General features: G+C 44.4%; 1 long non-coding RNA gene across 1 annotated transcript; it reads left to right on the top strand.

Moving 5' to 3' along the window:
* The first annotated feature begins 3,639 nt into the window (after positions 1 to 3,639).
* On the top strand, positions 3,640 to 13,945 carry LOC126545148 (uncharacterized). The gene is made up of 4 exons (XR_011893399.1): positions 3,640 to 4,228; positions 7,939 to 8,012; positions 11,977 to 12,109; positions 13,719 to 13,945. It is a non-coding gene; the product is annotated as an uncharacterized lncRNA (long non-coding RNA).
* Positions 13,946 to 15,188: the final 1,243 nt, after the last annotated feature.

Below are 15,188 nucleotides of genomic sequence, written 5' to 3' on the forward strand. Positions count from 1 at the left end.
GTTTAAATGCGTAATAATAATAATAATAATAATAATAATAATAATAATAATAATAATAATAATAATAATAATAATAATAATAATAATAATAATAATCTTTATTGCCATCAAAAACACAAAACAACGTAAACAGGCCGGTCTAAGCCTCAGTTGTCTTGTAGGACCTTGCCTATGAATATGATACATATGGAGAGAAAGAAAAAAAATACATAAATTGATGAGACACGTAGAATAAAAAAATTAAGGAAAAAAATGGAGAAGAACAAGATAACATCTGTTTATACTATTTAAACGAAGGAATTTGAAGTAACTATTATGACACAAAAAACGATGTGGAGCTTAATTTCACCATCTCTGCTTTATTATATCTCTTAGCGCAGTTTTTGAAGTCGCATGAAAAATTTCAGCTGGTAATTTGTTAAATATGTCCGGCACATGTGCACAGCGTCTGGCGGCACCGTACCTTGTGGCTGAACGAGGAACTACATACCGGACGTGTTTTCTAAGTTCTCTTGCGGCGGCTCTTTTTCGTTTAAATGAGGAATTCCAAAAATGTTTGACTATAACTGTTTCTATAAGCAATGAATGAAAATTTGGTAGACCAAGTGCACGGAAGATATTTGGAGGTGTTAGTCTTGGGAAATTGCAAGCAACATTTTTAAGAATATTTTCATAATCCTGTCTACCCTACAAGTCCAACGATCCGAACAGAAGCCGAAGACTGCTATGCCGTATCTCAACACACTGCCCAGAGCATGTACAATCATCTTTTTTACAGACAGGGGTGCGAAACTTTTGATATTAAACAACAGCCAAGCTACTGACCTCAGTTCAGAACAAACAAGTGATGAATGATGTTGCCACGATAAGGTACTATCGAAATAGATTCCGAGATATTTCACAGAGTCTACGCATGGGATAAGCGCACATTTAGATGAAACGCAGTCTGACTCACGTAAGTAGAGAGGCGTGTTAATTACAGTAGTCTTGAGTGGAGAGAGAGAAAACAAACAAGTTGCGTTTTTTGGGCATTAACTACCATTCCGTTATTAGTGAACCAAAGCATTGCCTTGTACACGTCATTTTGCAATATTTCGGTGGAGATGTTGTAAGAAAGGTGTTTTGCCAGAAACACAGTGTCATCCGCACACTGGAACGCAGAACATTTGGAAATTTCCAAAGGAAAATTATTAACGAAGATATTAAACAACAATGGCGATAAAATGGACCCCTGAGGAACTCCAGCTTTCAACGACAGCTTAGAACTAAAAACGCCCTTATCATCCGTAGCGACCACTTGAAATCTGTTGCTCAAGTGATTTTCGAGAATGTTATAAAAAGGCCCACGTAATCCACAAAAATGCAGTTTACTTAAGAAGATTTGATGATTAAGTGATTCAAACGCTTTCGCTACATCTAAGAACAGCGCACACGTGAAAAGATTCTGATCGAAAGCCTAGAACAGTTAATCTAAAAATTCCTCAAGCAGTGCCACAGTACCACGCCCTGAAACAACGCCAAACTGTCGATCAGTTGGGATGGAAAATTTGTTAAGAAAAGAAGACATAGTGTGGAAAAGAAAATTTTTTAAGACCTGAGCAATAACAGGCAATATAGAAATTGGCCGATAGCTTTCAATACTATCTTTCTTCCCTGACTTGTGAAGTGGTAAAACAACTGCAGTTTTTAGGCACTCTGGAATTTCGTCACCTTTCAAAAAACCATTCAGTATATGCAAGATAATATCTGACAGCGCATTGAAATTCATTTTGATGCTGTGTAAAGATATTCCATCATATCCAGTGGGCTTGTTAGGACGGAAACTAAATAATTCCTTCCAGGTGTACGTACGTGACAGCGTGCCAAACGGAGCTTAGAGTGGTCCAGAATGCTACTAGTTCTATAGAGAATTCCAACTGATTAGCAAGAGCACTCGTCGCGGCAGCCGTGTCCGCCGTATGCATGAAGTTCCACGCGAGGGTGCGCCACTGAAGCGTCTCAGGGAAAACAGGGTTAATTCCTCAAACATTTCCGGCATCAAACTGTATTCCCGTTAGTCACATATCAACAGGAAGGAGGAGAGCCGAAGGCAAATCATTTCTGTCCTTCTTCGTTACTGTGCTCGGATGCACCGGTGTGCACGGCGTATGATACATATAGTTAGAAACGGCGTCATGGCGCTCAGGCGTTGCCATTGTCTCTTGTGGGCTGTTTTCCTTTTAGCGAGAGACTCGCCACAGGCTATCACATTCAATAATTTCGGAATAAAAAGCAGCGCAAGTTTGTAGGTACCTTCCATTCAAGTGTTGTGCATGTAAGCTTCCTACGCAAGATTAACGCATATATATAGAGCCGCCTATAGATCCGAGCACAATACATGTTCTGCGTCTTGTCAGTGTCATCAACAGTGATGTACACAGCCGAACAATCAATGCGAACGACTGTTGATGTGGCCTCCTGTGGGCATCAGAAGAGCACTCGTTGACCATTGTTCGAACGAAGGCCATCGGCGCAGCCCTTACAAAAGCTGTTACATAAATTGTGTTTCGTCTTTGTTGACTTTCTATTGCATTCAAATACTTGATGCTAAAATGCATGAGAATGTCAAGCGTACAATCTTTGCAAGGGAATCAAGCAAAAAAAATTTAAAAGCAATGCTGACCATTTTTTTGCTGAAAGAAAACATGAAAGATATGAGCGGCGATTATCCTCAATGCCTTTGCAGAACCGTTCCCGTCCAGTTGAGGCGGTTCAGGAACGCTTGCACAAGGTTCTCTGCAAGATGGGAATGCTGGGCGATTCGCCAATTTGGCATGTTTTATAAAGAGACGAAATAAAGAATAAGTTGCATTACGAAGTTAGTGCTGCGTAAAATCGCCGTAGATATGTCTAAACTGGCTTCGTACAATAAACATTCCGTTTCGCATATGCAAAGTTCGCGCATGCAAGCAACTCACGCGAATCGATTGCGAGTAATATGCAAGTGTCGGTTTGAGTGGTTTATGTCAGTTGGGGGGTTGAAGTACAAACGCCCTAAAAGACGGGCTAGTCGAGTGTTCAACTGTTTTAACAAGCATGATGACCATAAACTTTGGACATGAAGCAGCTTCTGTCAAACACAAGCACACACCGAAACTCACAGGCGCTCACGTTCGCACATGCCACGTACGTACCTCACGTACCCAAACAAATCTCATGCTTACGAGCCTATACACCTGTAACCATCATTCTATGACGACAGATTCGTCACAAAAGCAGGGTGATGCTCCAACGAGTGGCTAGAAGCAAAATATATTGTTGGGCTAGTGGATTTGTCACGATTGCAAACAGCGCTAGTTGACACGAATGGTCGTCTTGCTGTCTCTTTTCTTTTGTCATTCATGGGCCCTAGCGCTGTCATGACTAATTTTTAATCTGTCATCTGTTACGGAAGTGATGTCAGTGTCCACTGGACGGGGTAGCAATTTTCGTGCTCCCAGCACAAAGTCCCGAGTCCGGCACACTCACATTGCGTCGAATTCAGTAAGGGCTAGTCGGGAGTGGGCTTGCCGTTGATGTATATATATTTTGACTTTATTACAGTGCAGTAATAATTTTGTAAAATGCTTTCGGTGATAAGGTTTTCAGGTTTCATAACCTGGTTAGCAAAACGGGGGCCTAATTGGTAACCCGTATTCATTTCGGTATATTTGTTGTTGTTGTTGTTTTGCGCCTCATCCGAATCACTCCTGGAGCGTTGACTCACAGGTGCCGAAAGGAGGACGTAGATAGGGCTTCGACGCACGGCGATGACAGCTGCAGTCACGTTTATGTCACCACTCATCTTGATCTGGTTTTGTCACTTTCTTGTTTTTTTTTTTTTTTTTGCAAGCACACGAGCCCGTTAGGCGGCGCTGAAAGCGCCAGTGGAAGCACAGGTGCTATGGCTCAGTACATATTTAACGTTTTAATTTTTCTCGCGTAATGTATTTTGATTCATTTTTGTACTCTTCGTCTTCGTTCTTTTCCTTTTCTTTCGGCACTGTTGTTGTCGCGTCGTGAGAAAGTAGATCCCGAGGTTCAGACTTCCTTTGTCCCTAGGCAGGCGACGACCTCTATTGCAGGACCAGAGGCCGTGCAACACACCACGTGACGTCCATGGGTAGAGCGTGTCGTATCGTCAACGAGCCTCCTCCCACAGGCTGTAGCGACACCGCACTGTTGGCCGCAGCACTACTGCTTACACTGCGTGAGTACGCAAGTCCGAATGCTTTTTCGCTTATGCGCTTGTGACGTCAAAACTAAGTGCAAGTGCTCCATAGGTACCCGCAGGCACAAATCATTTCGATTTCACGCTTACAGTGTGGTCCAGAATGGAAGGAAACTTCTAGCACGTATTCAAGTGACGACTATGGCTGTAGCGAGAGTTCGAACCTCATTTGAGCGGATATATTCTAAGGAACATGCTTAGTTTTGGTGTTAAAGGATCTCTCTCGGAACATTTTCTTTTGAATTTTTAACTGTTGGCCATTCAGCGTTCACTCTCACGTGATTTTTTTATTGGGTACAAAAGTACATGTACTAGGCATTTACATTAAATATACTTGCCTGGTAAATTATGGCCCATCTCTTTTAATTAAGACTTGCGCTGAGGCTACTTGGAGTGATATAATTAGAATACAGCGCTGCAGAGTTAAGACACGTTCGTGTTCACGTTGTGTGTCTGTGTTAACTCTACTGCGCTGTATTCTAAACCTTTTAATATTTTCATTAGCCATCATTACCCGGCCCATCACAACGTGAGAGCGGCCCGCTGCGCGTTAATCGCGCATCTCAGGACTCTCAATAAAGTTTTCCATCCAGAAATTCATCCATCGATCGTGTAAGTGTAGTTGCAGCAAGGGTGGCGTAACCGTGGTCCATTGGTACTTATGGCACTTTAAAGCTGCAAAAGTTAATTCAAACACGATCTTTATCCTCAGCCTACAGACCACTGGAGCTTAGAAATACATTGATAATGGGCTGGATTTTGGATCTCAAATCACCCGCTTAGCTATGATATATTATACATCGTAGAACAGAACCCTAGATGAATTCTTTATCAACCGTAGTTCTTTAATGTTCCTGCAGATAGCATATAGGGGAGCTATTGTTTCAGCCCATGTTGCGAGGGTGGCGGCCTTGCCACATTTGAAGAAGGCTGCACTTGCGAGCCACGACATCATTTAACCGCCGTTTACAACTCTCACTGTGTTATGTGCCATAGCTCATCCCAGTACGACAGCGGCTGCCGTGTGTCTTCTATTTACTCAGTTGTTGGATGTGATCGCAGTTACAATTATGCAACAAAACCATTTGTGCGAAAACGATGGCTGCGCCCTTCACTTGTTTTGTTCATGTTACAGAAAACAGTCGGCGCCTTTTTCAGGCAGTGACGTTCCCTAAGCGCTGATAAACACGAAACTAATTACGTCGAAAGATGCGAAGGTCACCAAAACGGGCAATTTAGCACTTGCATGCAAGCAAATGCATTACGCATATCATAATCTGGTAAATGGACCTTGTCAATTAATTACACAGTCTAAAATTGCACATGATAAATGAAAAGTTCACATCAGCTTGTACGTAATTCTATACTAGCCACCTTTAAAGTTTCAACCAAATACATCTATAAACTTGTCTGTTGTAATTGTCTTCGCACCCCAGGGCGTACGAATCCATTAGATTTAACTGAAATTATTGCAACTTTGACAAATCGTTAGAGGTCTTACAATATCAACATGCATTGTTCAAGGTTTTTCACGAGTACCGACACATATTCTACGCGGTTCCTGCAAGGCTTCTCCTAAATGCCCCTTCTCGTCGTCCTGCTGAAACATTTTCAAATTTTTCCATAAATGTGAAATGCAGCAACTGTCGCGTAGTTAGGCGCACGTTAAGGAATCGCAAGTGGTCAAAATTATTCCGCAGCCGCAGGGTACGACCAAAGAATACACACACACGCACGCGCGCACACACACACACACACACACACACACACACACACACACACACACACACACGCGTGCGCGCGCGCGCACACATACGTTACATAGGGTGTCCCAGCAATCATCCATCGCGTTTTTGAAAATGCTAAATAACCAAGTACATATTGTTCTCAAATAAAAATGGCGCACACGAACAGGGACAAGATAGAAAGATAGAAAACACGGACTGTGCTCGTCCGTGTTTTTTATCTTGTCCCTGTTCGTGTGCGCCATTCTTATTTGAGTATGGATTACCAACACGCCCAACAGTTAGTACTTCTAAATTACATGTTGTTCACAGCCGAGTAGACTAACCGCCATTAATATTTTTGTTGATGCCACTCAATTTAATGATTAATTGCAATTTCCTAATTTTTAATGACTGCTCTGAATGCCATGCTGTCAATGAAGAATTTGTAGGGAATTGCAAGAAAGTTAAAGCTGGCATGCTGTTAGCCAGGTACGTTTTGTCTGTTTATGTTTTCCGGTTGATAAAGAAAGCCCGCGAAAAATCAAAAGCATCATGTGAATAACCGTCACGATGCGGAAGGACGGTAAGTCACGTGACTGGACATTCGTTGGAGGCCCAAGTGTAATCAAGCAGACACTCGGCCATCCGCCAGAACGCCTATCTTAATTATTGCTTCTTCCTTGTTTTCCCCACTTGATATTCCGTGCACTTCTTCGTTACAATACATATATGCATAAGGCCGCACCCCCGCCGAAACGTCGGAAAGAAAGCATCGTTTTTTTTCGTGCGTGCGTCCGCAATCAACATGAAAGTGCCTGTTCAACAACAGGGTCTCCGCAGACCCTTATATATATTATATATTGAACGAGAAGAAAGGAAACCGAGGGGCATGATTTTTATTAGTGAAATCATAAGCAGCCAACAAACAATGGCATGAAGGATAGTCGTTAATTGAAGAATAAAAGTGACAAATAAATGAAAATGAAAGCACATGAAAAACAGCTGGCCGCAGGTGGGATGCGAACCCACGTCATCGCATTGCGCGTAAGATGCTCCGTACCAAATGAGCTACCGTGGCGCCGTTTTCCCATCCATATTTAGGGGTATTTATTTTTGTCTACTAGATAGAATTAACTCTGGGCCCCTCGGTTTTCTTTCTTCTCGTTCATTACATAGCAAGGGTCTGGAATCCGACAGCTTTTATGCCTTCAGGTAGTATGGGCTGGTCTATTGACCAGTTACCTTCAACCGAAAAAGTTCATGGACTATTTAGGATAGATAGGATGTTCTACATCCACTGCCATGGTTATGTGTGGTGGCGCTCGTTAACACTCCGTTACTTGCAACACTCGACTGCGACATGTGTCTCAAGATAACTTTATTTTAATTATCTCATTACTTATCGTGATTTTTTGCATAAGAACTCGTCACCTTTTGAAGTATTTCAGCTCAAGCGAAAGAATAACACAACCTAACACCGACAATTTTAAAAATCTGTTTGAAAGAAAAGAAGCAGGTGTGATTGCGTTTTTCATGGCCGGGCTTCCAAAATCCGACAATGCAAATATTATCCGTTCGAAGTTATAACGCTTTTCAGGCATATTCGTCAGAATACGATTTCGCAAGTTGCGCTTCACATCAATTTGGAACATGGCGTGTTCCTCAAAAACATTTGTTTTGGATTCTTTTCTAAATTTGTAACCACTCTCTGCTTTAATGCCTCTGGCCCTGAAGGTATCACAAATGCTTAAGCAAATACAGATAACGAGTCACAATATTAGGCGCACGTGTAAATGAAAGCTGCTTGCTCTTTTTTTTCTCTTACTCCCCTCATGTCATTTATGTCTGTTCATTCCACAATCAAATGATGTGGAACAGTCGGCGAAGAAAGTCACTAACATTTCTTACATCACCAAATAACTAAATTAGTCAGAGCGGTTAACATCAAAGAGTCTCGTATAGTTTCAGATTACACTCCGCTTGAAGAGGACTCGGAAGAATCTGACGAAGAACGCGGGGGAAACCACAGTCAAAATGTACGTATACGTCTATACGTGCGCAGTAAGTACTTTCTAAGTACTTTATTTATTGGTTTAGTTAGTTACATGACTGCATCCTTCCATACCATCTGTGTCCTGAAGTAACAATTTAAATGCATACTCTGTGTCATAGCAGTAGCCAACAGCCCATTTTATTACTTTTGTGGGTTCAGCAAAATAATTGCGCATGTTGAAATCAAGAGTTCGACGAAAACTCGTCTGGTCGGGATTGCTCGCAGTCAAGGGTAAAACGGACGCCTACGAAAAACATTAAAAGAAAAGAAACCAAGATGTTTCGGCTGCCATATGGGGGCCTTGTTCACAATGAAAGTAAACGAAAAGGGGGAGATGATTATGTACGTGTGAATAGATGGCCCCCGTATGGGAGCCGAAACGTCTTGGTTTCTTTTCTTTTAATGCTTTTGGTAGGCGTCCGTTTTACCCTTGACCAATTGCGCATCTTCTTTGTAAGTTCCGACCCGCCGTGGTTGCTCAGTGGCTATGGTGTTGGGCTGCTGAGCACGAGGTCGCGGGATCGAATCCCGACCAAGGCGGTCGCATTTCGATGGGGGCGAAATGCGAAAACACCCGTGTATTTAGATTTAGGTGCAGGTTAAAGAACCCCAGGTGGTCGAAATTTCCGCAGTCCTCCACTACGGCGTGCCTCATAATCAGAAAGTGGTTTTCGCACGTACGTAAAACCCCATAATTTAATTTGTAAGTTCCCTCGTTTAAACCAACCAAGAGCAGCACTATCCTCCACACTAGGCTGGTGACAAGCGTCCACTTACGGAAAGCAAAATTCTTGCAAACTAACCTACGAGGGCATTAGTGTCAGCCACTATAAATGCGCTGCTGGGTTACCTAATCGATACCGGACGGTGCGATATATTGTGACTGTGTTACACGGCACAATACTGCGCGACGTGTCTTGTAGGTCTAACTGAGGCATTGACGATGTGATTATGCTCCTCCTTCACAGACAGTGCCCGCAAAGGCAGTTAATGCGATCATTATACTTTACCTACTTTAGGCACCTTCAGTCTATCTATTTATCTAGCCTCTTACTTCGATCCAGTGACCCAAGTTGTCTGCTAGCCTATGCCGCTGAGTATGCGATCGTGGTCGTGATGCCATCGTGGACGTTTCATCGTATACTACAGTAATTCCAGTTTCTTCATCCGACTCCCGACATGCCGTTGTCATCGCGTCATTATCGTCACAGTGTAGTCGCCATTCCACTGTCATCATGCCATCGTCGTAACGCTGCCGTCGTCGTACCGTCGTTCACAATTTCAGAAGCGCCTTCCAGTCATCCAGCTGCTGTCATCATACGGCCTTCGTCGTTATAGCTTATTCCTTCTTCGTCATTTAGTCTTAATCACGCTGTCCTCATTCAATCGTCAATATGTCGTCTTTATCATACCATCATGATCATGCCGCCGTTGTCATGTCATCGTAGTTATGCATTCGTTGTCATACCATCGTCGAGGTGAAAGTCGTGGTCGTCCAATCGCCCTCATTCAAGCTTTGTCATACGGATCTCGTCATACCGTCGTCGTCATTGTCACACTGTCGTCGTTATAGAGTCATTGTCACGCATTAGTTGTCATGCCGCCGTCGTGATGGCGTCGTTCTATCATCGTCCGTTCCAGTTTCGTCATCCAAGTTTGGCATACCGTCGTCCCGAGGCCATCATGGTCATGGCATCATCGTCATACACTCGTCGTCATCCCAGTGCCGTCAAGCTGTAGTTATCACGCTGTCGTCGTACGATCGTCGTCGCTTAATAAAAGTCCTCCCATTGTCTTCATAGTCGTTCCATAGTGATTACATCGCCGTTGTCAGGCCATTGTAGTCATTGCGTCGTCGTCCTACATTCATCGTCACGCATTCGTTTTCTTACCGATGTCATGATGCCGTCGTGGTCGTTCCGTTCCCGCCATTCTAGCTTCGTCATACGGTCTTCGTCACGCCATTGTCGTCGTACACTCATTGTCATTTCATTGTCATCATGCGGTTGTCGTCACGCGGTCGTCGTTATAAAACCACGATTTCAGAAGCGTCATCTCATCTTTCCTGTCCTACCTACCACATTCATCACTCCATCGCCATCGTTCCTTCTTCGTTTCATCGCAGTCACTGCGTTATGTTCGTACAGTCGTCGTCGTACCGTCATGGTCATGACAACGACTGTACACTCACTCGCCGACTGTGGCGAGTCAGTGTCATAGGAAAGTACGCCGAACTCGGAAGAGTGTAGGCTGCTTATAGCTGAAGCAACGGAAATCTCAAAATGGCCCCTACCAGTATTACATAAAAGTGTCTTAGCAATACGGTGTGTCTCTACATTGGTTGAATGATAATCGAACTAACGTCGGCAGTCATCGTGGAGTGGTTCTACCGAATTTTATGGCATTTAATTAACCACTTCATGAGAACTTCGCTTCGCATATATTCAGAAATGTGGGTGGAGTCTGCAAATTTTTTGTCCGTGCGTCCATTCTTTTAAGCCGAAGCTTTCTCAGCTTCTTTCTTTTACTTTCCCGTAGCTGACGCTGCTGTTTTGCCGATTGGCCATTACTTGGCATAGTGCAAACGAGCACCGGATATAGCGCAAACAGAGGCGGCCTGGGGGGAGCAGTTGATGCACGTAAGCATGCACGTGAGCTCTGACATAAACTCGCCATCGTCGTCATACCACCGTCGACGTTTCATCGATTCGTTTCATTTTCGTTATTCCTTTGTTGTCGTCCCATCGTAAACGCTCCGCTGTCTTCGCTCTGCCATCGTCACTGCATTGACATGTCGTCGTCAGCATGCCACCGATGTCACATCATTATTAACCAATCATCGTCATTCCGCAGCCATCGTTTTGTCGTCGCCATGCCAGCGTGGTCACACACTCGTCCCTATTTTGTAGTCGTCTTACCGTCGTCATCATGTTGTCGTCATTTTGTCTTCGTCACGTCGGCAACGCGTCGTCTACATCGTTGTCATGCATCCGTGGTCATCATGATGCCGTCATGGCCATACCATCGCCGTCATTCATTCCATCGTCGTGATGCATTTATGGCGTCGAGTATTCCCAGAATACGCGAAGCTGCAGCATATGGTGTTTGGTGCAAATGTGCTCCTGTGGAAAGCGTTGTTCGTGGGTACTGAAATACGCTTGTTTAATTCGTTCTTTTAGTAAGTTATTGAATAGTTGATTGATCGATCGGACCTCATGCACGTGTTCCAATCACCAGTGGTGTAGCCAGAAATTTTTGTTCGGGCGGGAGCGGGGAACGGGCGGGGTGCACGCAACTTACCGCGGGCGCGGGGAGGGAGAGGAAGGGGGCAGTGGGCAAGGAAGACCGCATACTAACACAGAAATTTAGGCGTGTGGTGCCTCTGTGCAACTTCCCACGTGCCACTCAGTGGTCCCTCTTCATCTTTTCCTATTTCTATTCCTCCTTTTCCTTACCCACAGTGTAGGGTAGCAAACTGGACGCTCGTCTGGTTGCCCTCCCTATCTTTTCTCTCCTCGCTTTCTCTCTCTCTCTCTCTCACGGCCGGGAGGGGGGCATGCTTGGTGTGCCACCCCCTGAGAGAGAGAGAGAGAGAATATTTAATGACAGAAAGGGGGAGAGGTCGGCCTGAGTGAAGTGCCTCTAGCCTGCTACTCCACACTGGGGAAGGGGTTTGGGGAATAACAGAGGTAGGATGTAAAGAGGAAGGAGGGTGGTGGTATGGTGAACAAGATGAGGGCTGCACAGCATACTGTTTCTGTGGAATGCGTACGTGTACGCTTCACAGCACAGCACAGTCATCTTCGCGGGCAGAGGTAGAAGTTACTGTAGTGCAGCTAGGAGACTGTCTATAGCGTTCATAATTTTTGCCGCTGTTAGCGCTGCTGTTAGCGCCACTGGAACTATCCCCTGGCTACACGCCACTGCTAATCTCAAGTATCACACAGGGTAATGATGGTCGGAAGACTGGGGTGCCTGGTCGCCCACAACCACCAGCGACGCGTGCACCGATTGCGTCAATTGAGGAAATCGACTGCTTCGACAACGACATCGAACAGCCATCAGGCGACGAATCACCAGGTAAAAGAAAACGCGCAGTGGCGAATAAAATAAGGCATTGTTGCCGCTCCATAGTCAATGCTAAATTACATGTCATCTCTCTTTCATATTTTTGTGTTTATCCTGAGGCAAAAATGGCCACTGCTTTTGATCGTTCAGAGATTTGCATTCTTTTCCCCCGAAATAACCTTATCCGCATCCAATAATTTCATATATTTTCCACATTATTACGAATATGACGCGCAGTCAACCTGCAGTTCACATGATGTAGATATGAATCATACAGAAAACATATGGAGTTATTGAGATACGTACGGAAATGAGTTGTTACTGTATGCGTAGATTTTTGGCGCGTTCTCTTCTTTTTCGATTTTCAGGTGAGTGACGGTGGCGCATTGTAACATAGCAAGCCATAGCAGGCCATTAAAATCGATGCCTTTATGTCACCACTGTAAAGTTCTGTACGACAGTTTGCTCAGGCGTTCAAGCTAGGCAAGAACTTATGATGAAAACCGTGCTGCATTGGCGCTTGCGCAAACTTATTCTCTTTCAATACCACATTTCACAGCGACTAAATGGAATCCTATTTTTGTCGTGGTGTTACACGGCATCCATGCATCCATTTTTAAGCCGCGCGATATCCACGGCGTAATCTCGCTCTATATACGTGTCCCTCGTTCGGTCTACCAACTTGAGTATTCCATGACACATGTTTAGGTCATGATAGCAGCCTGACCATAATAGCTACGTTGCTGGGCATGAGCATCTGCTGCGGTTTACAAAGACTGCACCCAGCAAGAGATTGTCGCTGAAGCCATATATGATGTCTATGAGAATGTGATGGAATGTCAGCGTTTCAGTGCATTACGATACGACTCATATATATGTATGTGCTTACTGCGACTGGGCGTTTTCTGTAACTCAAAAGGTGTTTGAAGCCTGGTCGCGCCCTCCCTCCCCCCCCCCCCCCCTAAAAAAAATAGAGATTAACTCTGAAGGCTCTACGGGATTCTTTCGTGGACAGTGTCTCGATATTTTTTTGTGAATAGTATATATTGCGTGCCTCTTAATTTTCTCGGGATTCCCTTGACTTGTTCACGCTTGTGCTTTTCTTCTACTCTCATCAATTTTTAAAATTTAATATCTTTTCACCTGTGATTCATAAACTTGCTGTCCTTGTGTTTTGTTATTTGACTATAGACTTCCGACAAATTTTTGTAATTTCATTACCTTCTTTTCTTGTTTTTGCTGTTTTTCTTCACTAAGATATTTTTAGAAAGCCGCTCCTTACTGCCACCAAACTTCGCCTATTTTACGAATAACAAAAAGGAATTGACTGCTATATATGTCTAATCGTTCCTGAGTCTGGTGCAATCGTTTTTCCGTCTGATGATAATCACGTTCTACCATAAGAAAGTTTCCTCGTAAGAGGAAGTATTTAAAATTCTGCGCTCATGTTGTCCACACGTAGTCTCTTTTTTATACCGTCCTCCTAAGTCGTTGTCGGCAATGTAGAGATCGCCGTGACCACAAATAAGTATTCTGACTCATCAAGTGGTCAGTTGCATCCCTCTGGGCTATGGTTGTTTATCGAAGCACTCTCGTATTTTTCGTCTGTCTCTCGCGTCAGGCAAACCAGCATCGCAGCGGCACCTGTTGCGGCGTCAGCGGCCGCAGCAACGGGGACAACCGCACCGTTCCTCCGAACAACATGCCCCGTCTGGAACCGGGCCAACAGCACCAGGCGGCAAGGAGAAACGCCGCAGCTGTGCAACGACGCAGAGGCTAGAACTCCTCTAGTGGCGCCCGCTTATAGCGACCCGAAAAAAGGAGAGAATAAATTTTGTTGTAATTGAACGCAGCTAGTTCGACGGCTCTTGTTTGTGATTGTCTTTGCATATATGCCAGGCCTCTCCCAGAGAGAGAAAATCATACTGAGACGACTCAGGTAAGCGGAGAGAAGAAAAAAAAAATGGGGGAGAATAAGAAGTTAACAGTGCCAGAAAGAAAAAAAAAACGATTGACAAAGAAAGGAGATAGGACCTGTGCTGGTCCTGTCGTTTCTTTGTTAATTTCGCCGTCTCATCTCGCGCTGTCGACTTGTTGCCATGAGTTACCAATTAGTACAAAACCAATACCTTGCTGAAATGGAGAGAATGACGATAGCGACGATTCGGGAGGGAAAGGCGATGTGCCCCCGTGCGCAATTGTAACTGACCCACATTTCTGTTTTAACCTTAATTTTTACATTGGCTAGTACATATCTCGTCGTAGTTTCTATTCGAGGATTTGTAACTTAAACAAGAATTAAAAGTAACGGTTCGGTTCCTCGCGTAAAAGCAACAATGGCTTTCATGGCCTGCCCAGCACCCAAAAGCAGGAAATGTGTAGGTGTATGTGTGTGTCTTTGAGAGGTGCCTTGGAACGTTGAACTTGTAGCCACGCGAATATCGCCTCCAGAGCCGGGGAGGAAGAAGAGGGCTCATGTGCATGTAGCGCGAGGTTAGAACATCCTGCATCCCGTCAGTCCACATCTCTAGAAGCCACAATTTCGGCCGCAGTAGTCGCAGCTATTGACAAGGCAATCCCAATAGTTATGGAGCGACTTTTTAACGCTTTCGCCGAAGGTATAACCGACATGCTGATTGCCAAACTCAATTGCCTCCTCCAATCGCGCTCTGCTGCCGCAGCCCTCGGTTCAACTAGTATTCCTGCGCAAGAAAAGACCACCAAATGGATAATCTGGCTCTTTTTTCTTTTGTACAGCGCATGTAGTATACAGTCTGTCCAAGATGATAGAGAGAGAGAGAGAGAGAGAGACATTTATTACGATAGAAAAGCTGAGAGGTCGGCCTGAATCAATGTTCTGACCTGCTACTCGGCGTTGGGGGAAGGGAAAGAGTGCAGACAGAAAGAATAGAGAAGACATTGATTACGAGGATGGAAATGGTGGGAAATATCTTGCGCGCTCCAAGACTCTTCAAAGTCTCTTGTCCAGCCCGCTCTTATACAAAAATTTGTTGAGAGCCTTCAGACTATCAGGCTGATGACGAGGTTCAGGCGAAGGTCCCAATAGAATCTTTTCAGGTAATGATCCAAC

The sequence above is a fragment of the Dermacentor andersoni genome, chromosome 3 (assembly GCF_023375885.2).
Source record: "Dermacentor andersoni chromosome 3, qqDerAnde1_hic_scaffold, whole genome shotgun sequence".
In the NCBI taxonomy this organism is placed as follows: Eukaryota; Metazoa; Arthropoda; class Arachnida; order Ixodida; family Ixodidae; genus Dermacentor; species Dermacentor andersoni.